The sequence below is a fragment of the Cryptomeria japonica genome, chromosome 5, assembly GCF_030272615.1.
Source record: "Cryptomeria japonica chromosome 5, Sugi_1.0, whole genome shotgun sequence".
Lineage (NCBI taxonomy): Eukaryota > Viridiplantae > Streptophyta > Pinopsida > Cupressales > Cupressaceae > Cryptomeria > Cryptomeria japonica.
Genome location: NC_081409.1, coordinates 175,365,239 through 175,376,186, shown reverse-complemented (window position 1 = coordinate 175,376,186; position 10,948 = coordinate 175,365,239). Strand labels below are relative to the sequence as shown.

Sequence of the window (10,948 nt, the reverse complement as noted above, 5' to 3'; positions counted from 1 at the left end):
AGTCAAATTTGGAAGGATGGTTTGTTAATATGTTTTAGCAAACTTAAAATTTGTCAACTTCCTCTGTCTTCTTCCTCTTCTTTTCTCCTCATTTTTCAATTAGATTTCACTCTCTATTTTACATGCCATTTTTTATATGAGTGGGCCCTCATTCCGCAACTTGTCAATAAAATAATTACCTATAAATATAAAATTGTAAACAATTATTTAAAAAAAAATCAAAATCATAAGAAGTAAATCAATATATTACCAGGTGAATGAATGGGAAATTGTAGGGGAAGAAAACATAAAATGAAAATAAAACATCATATTTTCTTTAGAAAAATAAAATAATGTGGTATTCAAAAGCTACATAACCAATTGCACATCGGTGTGAAGGGTTTCTCTCTTCAGCCATTTGTTGATGGCTATAATGTGAATGATGCATTTTATTTATTGCTTTATTATTTCTTTCCAAGGTACTTGGGCTCATGGTAAAAGCATAATTGCTGTTTTCAACTTATTGGCGATTGAGTTTTTATTCATTAATATATTATTGTTGCGAGAATTATTGTCACATTGAGTTATTATGACTTGTATTTAAAAGAAATAGTGAGATGAGTGAATTAAATTGTTTAGAAAATATGCTTTAGAGTAAATAGGCATTGCTTCATTGAGCACCTATGAATTTGTGATAAAAAAGTGCGAGAGACAATGTACAATGCAACAAATAAATTGGTTGATGTATAATAATGTGAGAGACAATGTACAATCCAACAAATAAATTTGGCTCATGTATAATAATGAAGACATGGGATGGGGGATTTCCATTTTTTAGAGGGCGAAAGTATTATAATTAATTGATGACAATGGTTATTGTTGATGAATGTAATTTAAGAAAAAGTTTGTATGTGCACAAGTTATCACCATCCTTAATATAATCATATCACACCTTTGAGCACATTACACATTTCAAATTAACAATTTTAACAATATTAAATTTCATATTAATAATTGTAACAATATTAAAAAGTAAACTAGTTTCATAATCAAGTAATAATGACCATGATTATTGTTCATCCATGTGATTTAAGGAGAAATTTGTATGTATACAAATTCTAACTACCCCTAATGAAATTGTATAATACCTATCAGCATAACAAAAAAATTAATAATATCACTTTTTTATTATATTAAAACATAAACTATTAATAATATTCAATTCTAATTCTAACATAAATAGATTTATATATTTTTTACTTTAGAACCAACATAAAAGCTGTAACTTGAAAATAATAATTTTTATTGTATTAATAATGACATGATTCATCTTGGGGGCCTTTTCTCATATAGCCTCCCACAATTGTAAATACTCTAGTGCAACATAATCTGTCATTTCCAATGATTGGTGGAAAGATTTTTCCTAGTTCTTTGATGTCCAAGAAAATCAACACTGCCTGTTAGTTTTGCATGTCATTCTGTACAATTTTGCAAGAACACCCACAAGAGGAGAATTTATGTATGTTGTAGGTTCAAGCATGCTAGATTTGGTCCTGAGGTCTACAAAACGATCATATTTATCTGGGCCCCCCACTATTGCCCCAATTAGTGTGTTTGGATTGGAAGAATCTTTGTGAAACCAGTTCATAAAACCTTCAATGCATTTGATCTTCCTTGGTTGTTGATGAATGGAAACTACAGATGCTCCTCTGTGATGTGGTTGCCTTGGATATTTGGAACCGTATCCTACCATATATGAAATGCCCAGAGGATTCCTTCCTAATAAATAATCAATCTGCAAAGGATATGATTAGGATTCGTTATATTGTATGCTCCAAAATACAAAAACAGATAATGTAGTGTGCTTACTTGTAGCTTTGCGAAGCCCATAAAGTCGTTGGGTTTAAAGAGAGTGTTGCCGCATGACAATGTTCGCTTCTTAGCTGATAGTAAATCACTGTATCTTGCCATCAAAAAAGCAGCACTGGTAACATATTGAGTGTTGGCGCCATCTCTAACATACAACAAACCTCCTGTAACAAAAGAATTGTATTACAGATATCACTAAGAGAATTTTGAGGGCTATGATTAGAAAAGGAGTAGTAACAGAGGATTTATATGGTTGTGACTAGAAAAAGGAATAATTGTTAGTGGTACTGGTGAAGAGATAGAGAGTTCACCTGGGGTGGTTTTAACAGAACGAATGGGACTGCCTGGAAGAAGTGAACAAACAAAGCGTTCTGCATTACTTCTATAGGCTGAGAATTGAGCTTCCCCCTGGAAATATAACTGGTTGGTGAAGTGCATAAGTTAGCTTTAAGCTAGAGTATGTTTATATTACATTTTATTTAAAAAATTGCACCAATCAGTCTACGCTTACGTCTGTTAGAAGCACTTGAATTCCAGCATATTTGAGGTCCCAGTTGAATTCATTAACATATGCCTTTACATCGTCGTGCTGGATAATATAGTTGGAATAATATGAGGATTTGGTAGCTCTGTATAGCCAAGATGCAGCCCATAGAAGCTCGTCCTGAGATCATATTTCCAAGTGCATATGTTAAAAGAAAACCAAATTCTGGTTATAAGTGCATATGTTAAGAGAAAATCAAAGTCTTCTTACATTGTAGCCTGAAACGGAGCAATAAAATGGACACTCTCCTCCGTAGGTGCCCTTGTACCGATCGGCAAAGCTGAAGAGCTGAAGGGAAACATGAATGGCCGGTTAGAAAGAAGATGGATGTATAAGATTTTTCTCAAAATGGATGGATGAAACTTGTTGATTTTGCTGTGTTAGTTAACAGCTATGTTTTCTATTTTACTTGAGCACCCAAACATACCGATTGAGAACGTTGGAGGAGAAGGTGTGAGTAACGAGGGTTTGTGAATCTGAAAACAATGGAGGAGGCAGCCAAGGCTGCGGCCGTTTCTGCTGCAATTTCTGATCCAGGGGTGTCTTTATCAATCTTGTAAAGAGATCGAGGAGTGTCCATATCTTCTGGACGCTCCCAACAATTATGGTCTGCCTGGGGATCACCCACCTATTTCATGCATCAAGATCAACCTCGTCAGTTTTTCATAATCTTGAAGAATGAATGCTGAATATTTTAGATTAGATTTCTTTACCTGAACCCATAATTCATTTGGAGTTGCACTAGCCGTGAGAAAGTAGTCAGTTCCCCCATCTAATAGCGTCCCTTGCATTCTGAATCTCTCCTGCAGCTTTCAACTCTTTCCCATAATCCAGTGTGCCCCAAGCGAGTGTGGTGATAGTGAATGCCATGGGAAGCCCATATTTCACGTTATCGCCTGCATCGTAGTAACCCCCAGCTAAATCAACCTGCAGTTGAGTTGCACATAAAATTTTGTATGGAGTCAATTTGGAATGATAGTATGATCCACTTCTATTTTTATTTCTAAATAAATTGAATAGGGATTTATTTCTGCTTCTACTTACGTTTTGCAACTTCCCATCTGTGAGGCCAGAATCTCCTCTCCACTTTACTCGCTGAGATTGTGGGAGTTTACCGGATCGTTGGGCCTCTAGAAAGAGGATAGACTTAGATAGAGCATCTCTGTAATCGAATTCTCCACGAACCACCTGCCACTCACCACAAAACAGCAACAACACCACTGCCAAAAGCGCTTCCATTGCCTTGGCCATATGGATTCTCTTCTTTCTTTGATATGCAATTTAGAATTGTGCGCTAAATTTATAGACTTGTTAGTCGTGGGATAAAGCTAGTATTTATCACGAGGACTGTGTATGAGTTTCTGTTGCTGAGTAATGCATGGGAACTGCAAGATTTAGAGCATGGGACACCACAAAATAAACGATAAATACTCAGCACCTCAAACAGTTAATACGAGAAATCAGGTTGATGCCTTATATCATTTGTCTTTTTTTCGATTGTTGTTCACAAGAATTATACGTTTCACAAGATATATACGTTTTACCTTCAATTTTGATTTGTTCTTGTTCACAAGAATTATAAGTTTTAGCATTTGTTTTGATTTGTATTATTTTCCGTCTGCACCGCAATGCTACCGTTAGTAATTATCGTTGTTCGTTGATGAATAGTAAGGGAGAAAACGATTCTAATTACAGGCTAAGGCAGGTGAAAGTTTGTAGTTTAATGTAAGATATAATACTATTGTTAAAATTCGGTTTTAGGATTAATGCTTTAATATAATATACATACGTGTAGTAAGTAATTATTGTATTATATATTTGTATAAAGTATTGGAAAAATATTTTTGGTTTACATGATGTTATACTATACTTTAAAAAATACAATCTGAATTTAATTGTTTATTGTAAGGTATTTGTCAATAGTATAGTCATTATCATTTAATATTTTCAATAGGAGTTGCATAAGAGAAAAGAGAAATGAAAGTTGCAATAAGCTGGTCTTTAGCCTCATCATAGTTCTCACCACTCTAGTTCAAAAAAAGAAAAGCCATTTAGAGGACACTCCCTACTTGTATCCTCCTTTCCTTGCAGTGGCCGGTTCAAGCCTCTTCCGTAGTGAAAAGTCATTTGAAGTAAAACAAGAGTTTCTCAATAAGGAGTGGTAGGCCATATAAGACCTACTATTGTTAAATCAATCTTAGTTTCTCTAGTGCTCGCATGTTGGTTTCCTCAATCTTCTATGGTTTCTAGTTGTTTTTTATTAGATTAAGTAAGGAATGACCCCAAACCATTAGACATCCAAATAAAATGGCGTGGGAGAGAGATGCGTCTTTCATTTTTAGAGGAAAATTTCCTTTTGGAACTACTAGGATGAGGAGGCTTCTAGTCATGATCATTAGGAGAATTATACGGTGCAGTGGGGTTGAGAGTGGGGTTTTATCCAAGCAGTAATTGTAAATGGTATAAATGAAGCCCTTATATAAGGGTGGGTAAAAATCTTTAAAAGAACACTTGTCCAGGGAAGAAAATAAAAATAATGGATAACTAACAAGCTTATTATGTCTTAAGTGATTAAGAATGGGGAAATTGTACCTGTGGATTGTTACAAATTGTCCCTCCAATATGAAGTACTTTATCATATGGCAGGTAATGGATCCTCACAATAATGAAATGTTTTCTTTGCTAAATCGATTCTAGTGTCTCTTTAGTCCCTCACCATTCTCTAGAAACATTGAAATGCACTCCTCATAAGAATTTGTTTACTTATTCGAGAGACTTTTTTTCCATCACACTTCAACACAATCACTCGGACAATAATCTCTTCTGAAACCTCTAAATTGATACCACCCACCATAAATCTCCCACTTTTCATGCTATTCATAAACTAGGACAAGAGGTCATCATCACTACCTTTCATAATTATGAAGAATACAATGATTCCTCTCCTATCATAGATGTCTCACACTTGTGTATTCTTTTTTAATAAGACATAAAAGGTGCATTGAACAAGAAAATGTTGCCCACCCCCGCCCCCCCCCCCTTCCCCATGTGATTGTAACTTTCTCACGCCCAAGAATAGAGCTACATGCCATTGGTCTTAAATATGGCGAACATTCCAGGAACCCTATTGTGCAATCACAGTTTGGAGAGTTGATACAAGTCCTGCTTTTAAGTAGCTTACCTCATGTTGGATGGAGAAGTGTTCCTGCCACTTGGGGCCAAGGTATCAAGTTTTCCTCGTTAGATGCTCCACACTCTTGGGCTTAGTTATGGTGACTGTTCCAGGTGTCTTATCGTGCTTCTTCTCCAACCCCTATTATGGTTGATTATGGGAAATGGAGTTCTATATTCTATATTTGTAGGGTTAGTACCAAAGTTTACATTGGAAAGGAAATTTATAATTAATATTCTATATTTCTTATTTTTAATTGAACATTTGATTTTAGGGAAAGATTTAGGATCATCCCAAAAGGGAACATTACACGTTGACACTAACTGGGAATAAAAAATGAAGTAAATTTAGAAGACAATTATTTAGAATTAGACTGATATGAATGGTCTAAATAGGAAACTTATTTCTAGTTTATAATACCTGTATTATTTCTATTTCTCCATTGGGTTGGAGATAAGCTAATTTTCAAAATAGATGATAAAAGGTTTTCCCATTGAGATAACCCACTTCTTGAAAGAAATTTAGAGACATATCTTGGTTCAAGTTTCACAACTTCTGATGATATCAAAGGATCATAGTGAAAGTTGAATAGTGAAATGGTTCGTCCTAAAAAAGCCTCTAAGAAAGTTAGAAGTAGTAGTAACAAATTAATTAGTAGTTGAGTATCACTCAAAAAGATTTGCAAGACAATATGAATCATCAAGAAAAATCAATTGAAAACAAAAAAGTGTAATGTTCCCAATTTTTACGTGACATTTATAATTAAATTTACGTTTATTAAGTGGTAAAAATTATTAAAAATATTTAAATGACGATTTAATGTAATTATTTTAATTAAATTATATATATATATATATATATATATATATATCACTTTATTATAATAAAGTTCTCCAAAATATAATTAACATTTTAATCAGCTAAGTCGACCTAATGTTCTAGATGCTTCTTGGAGTTCTTTATAGGGAGACTGGATGGAAGAAGAAAGGCATGATTGATTTGATGAATTTGTCTAATGCTCTACATTATCTCATCAGTGAGGACAAAAGCCTTCAATCATAAGGATGGTTGGATGGAAACTTGGATCTTCCAATGGATTAGAAGATTTCATTGCCGATAAAGGATGTTGGCTAAATTTGGGGGAAATTTTGTTAAGTTATGAAGAAATCCTCGTGGATGAAGAATTCACACCCTTAGCCATGTCACAACCATTTAATTAGCCTTATTTTGTTTGTTTATTTTGTTCTGATTATTTCAGGTGAACTGACGCATGCATCATATTTAACGGACATAAGACACAACACATTCAGATGAAGCATGGTAGTGAAGATTTAAAAGACTGTCATTCTTCTCACATCATAGGAAAAGTGTTCTTCAATGTGACTGAGGTGGCATCTTTCCAACATTTGTACAAGATTACCAAGTAGTGTGGGAAATATATATTGGTAACACCATTTAAGGTCGATTATAATTCCTTCTTTCTGATTTGAGTGTCAAGTGGCTATTCCTTAGGAAATCATGGTACATTCCTAGCGCATCTCATAAATATGGAAATGATTTTTCAATGTGCAATAGGTTTCGATCAGATACTGGCAAGGTTAAGAAAGTAAGAAAATAATTACTTCAATCTACTTCAAATCCCTCACTTGTATGATTACATTTCTATTTTGAGCTTACTTTTTTCATAGATTTGGGTGGCATTTGAGGAGATGGATTTAGGAGGGAAAAATGAACATTTTGTTTCATCCTTTTTTTCTCTTTGTTCTCTTTGTCTACTACTCGTTGAAATAATAGAGTATAAGCATTTGAAATAATGCATTTCAATTACATTTACTGACTGTGAGTTTCCAACACATGTGTCCTACACAATGAAGCATATGAAGTACATCTTCAAGTAGGATTATGCGACAATCTAGAGGGTGATCATTATTATAGTGGGCGAAGAGGTTCTTAATCTAAAGGTTCCTCAACTTTTTTCCTTCTCACATTGTTTTTGTATTCCTATCTAATGCATTTGATTTTCTTCAGAATTATGGATCTTTGTTCCATTTGTGTTCTATATGTCATGGTTGGGTTCATATCTACTGATCACGATAATTAAAGGGTTGTGAAAAAGCATGACTTGTTTAATGGTAAGGGATGGATAGATGAATTTTCCCTAAGAAATGTTTGAAGAGGAAGCCCCATTATGTTGGTGTATATAATACTATGGAAATTGGTCTTGAATCAAACAAATGTAAGATCTTTGACGATGAACTAGGTTTGTTCTTTAAGCAGATTTCTTTTTCAGAGGCATCACAAATTTCAGAACTCTTTTATTCAATGCATCACCTAGTTCTACATCAACTGTGTCAACATACGATTGAGAATATCTCAATCTGGCTACACTTTTCAAATATTCTTTTAATTATGAGGAATTCTACATGCTCATTTAGACCCTTCTCAATAAAATGTATTATATTTTATATAAATTCAATAGAGATCTCTTAATAGGGCAAAAATATATTCAAGAAAATGTATGATGACTGACTTCTTTGAGCCCTTATCACACATGGTTTGAATTAAATTTTATCACACAAGATCCCTCCAAGGATCAAAAACCTCTAGGCTTCCTCATAGTCGGATCTAGGGCCATCTCTGTTAGTGTTTTCCACAATTCAACTCAAATCCACTTCCTCCTTGGTCTGCAACACCACCTATATTTCTCCATCTTCCAGGTTATCACTTCATTGTTCCTCCTGATTGGTGTTTTGCCGTTCTCTCTCGTATTTTCCTGTTTGATCCTCTTTCCCTTCTTCAACCATCTAGTTTTTGGGTTTTTCCATGTTAGTTTTCCCATGTTGCTCGAAGGTATCAGAGATGCTAACACTTTGGGGTTCTTCTGCCATTTTTTCTTTTTCAGCAATCTTCGGTTGCTTAGAAGGTTTTTTGGCTCTTCATTGCGTTGTCTTATCTTTCTTCTCTTTCTATTTGACGACTTATAGAGGGAATTTTCTAGAATTATGCCTCGATTTTTTACAGAGAAAACATGCAAAAGGGACACTTTCATATTCTATAGGTTGGATCCACTTCCCCAATCTGGAGTTAATCTCGATAGATAATGGCATATTCGTGCCTTGCATAACTCCCATACAAATCCTTGCAAAGGTAAGTATTCTTATAGCTATTGTGATAGGATCCATAGATAAGAGTTCCCAAACGGAACTAGCAATTCCTTTAAATCATCTTCAACCCATAACTCTAGAGGAAGGCCCGACAATCTGACCCAAACAGGAGCTTGTATAAAAAATAATTCATTAAGGTCTATTTTAGGCGACCATTTTGTGCAAGCGCACATTTTCCAATCAAGCAAGGACCATCACAAAGCACCCTCAACATGTCTTCTTCACATGAAAATTGCATCAATAATGCACGTTTGGATATAGCCGTTATCTCCACTTGACCTTTATGCATCCATTTATGTTTCACAAATGTCCCGACAACATCAATATTCAGTGTCGGGCACAAAATTTTTCCAACCCAAGTCATTGCCATAAGGCTAATCTTATGCTCAATTACTAGGTCTGGAACTGCAATAGAAGATCTACCCTTTTCTGGTTCTGAGATATTATGAACTGGGAGTAGCGAGGACTTTCCACTCGGTTTGACACTGAATAGAGAAGTCTACGACTGACCGTTGTCCCTACAAATAGGTCCCTTCCTTGGGCTGTGTCTAGCACATGATGCTCCATCCCCCCCATCAGGATCGAGAGCCTTGTCACCAGCTTTTGGGTTCCCATCCACTAGGTCCTTTCTATTTGGCTCAGAGGAATCAGGCAGTCCCCGGATCCATCCTTTCCGCCCTCCCCCTGGTTTGCTTGTCCATTGCAGGGTTTCCCGCCTTGTCCTAATTTCAAATTCAAAGTCTCTCCCTTCTCCCGATCCCGGATCGCTCTCTAATTTTTACTCTGATACAAATTGTTGAACACACCATGGGGTATTAAATGAAAGAGAACCGTGCACTAGTTTGTTGTTTCTAAAAGTGATCTCACTAGATATCACAATTTATATTTCAATTGTGTGAGATATTTTTCACATCAACATTTTAGATTATACTCCATCATCCATCATCCAGATGGAGGAGTTTATAAAGATAAGGAAACCACATCTACCTTCCAATGTTTAATTTCATAGCTTACTAGATAGTAGAAAAGAAGGTTGAAATAGGTTAAAACATCATAAAAAGTAGTTTAGTCCAATAACTTGTTGAAATATGTGTAAACACCTCTAAATTAGTCTTTCCCAATAACATGTTATTGGGATAAACTAATTTTAGAGGTGTTTGCACCTATTTTAACCTTGTTATGAGGTATCTAGTAAGCTGTGAAATTAAACATTGGAAGGTAGATGTGTGTTCCTTCTATCTTGTATGAAGTCTTATTTGGAGCTACGATATATCATGGATCAAGCATTTGGGGTTAATTTGTATTGAGGTTCCAATTCATATAGCTGTCATGGTTGGTTTAGGAAGAGGACACGAAAACCATCATGCAAGTAATTGGAGATGGTAGTTGTGCTACAAGCCCTTTTATTCTTATGCAGCCCATATGTATTGTTTAGATTAGTTTCCTATACAGGTTGTAAAGACCAGAAGGATTTTGTTTTTGCATACAATAAGCTTCTTTTCATTCTTGGTAATTGTATGTTCTACTTGTTTTTTGGATGCTTCATTTATGCCATTTGACTATAGAGATTATTTTAAAAATTGTTAGTGCTAATCGAGCAAATGAATATGATAAAGTACTAAGTCAAGCGTGGTTCGAGGGTATTGTAATGATTGAACTTCAATAATGTTCCATCCTAGAGAAGATTCATGCATAAAAAGTTTAATTGCATATCATCTTCTTCTTGATGACAACTTGCATGAATTGTATCTAGATTATTTAGTTTTTCTTGACCACGTCTTACTCATAACATCACACATTTCAGTACATTTGAGATAACATATCACATTTAAAGCATTTGGTCAATGATCTTTAATATTTCATTTCATTTGCATCATGTCACATGTTAGTTTGAGGGTCATTCATTATGGTTAGTGTACTTGAATCTTTGTGGTACTTGTTACTATATATCATTTTTATTCATAACTCAAGATCAACATCAAGGTACGCATAAATATTCAAGACTTCTTCATTAACATATTATGGAGTTAATCTTCTTCCATCCTCTTTCCACATCAATGGGAAGTCTTTCCCACTAGGTGTTTTCTCTTTAACAACTTTGTTAGGGTTTCTTTGTACTTTTCAAGACTCTAATCTCTTTGTATCCACCAAGTTGTGCATGGAGGGTGTTAGTGTAGATATTTTTTCTAGATAACCTTACTTGTGAATACTATGTACTTT

The 10,948-nt window shown here is 34.8% G+C and overlaps 1 pseudogene; it reads right to left on the bottom strand.

The window, feature by feature from the left end:
• Window positions 1–1,426: 1,426 nt before the first annotated feature.
• The window catches only part of LOC131073293 (endoglucanase 16-like), a 30,068-nt pseudogene continuing 20,546 nt past the window's right edge, over window positions 1,427–10,948 (bottom strand).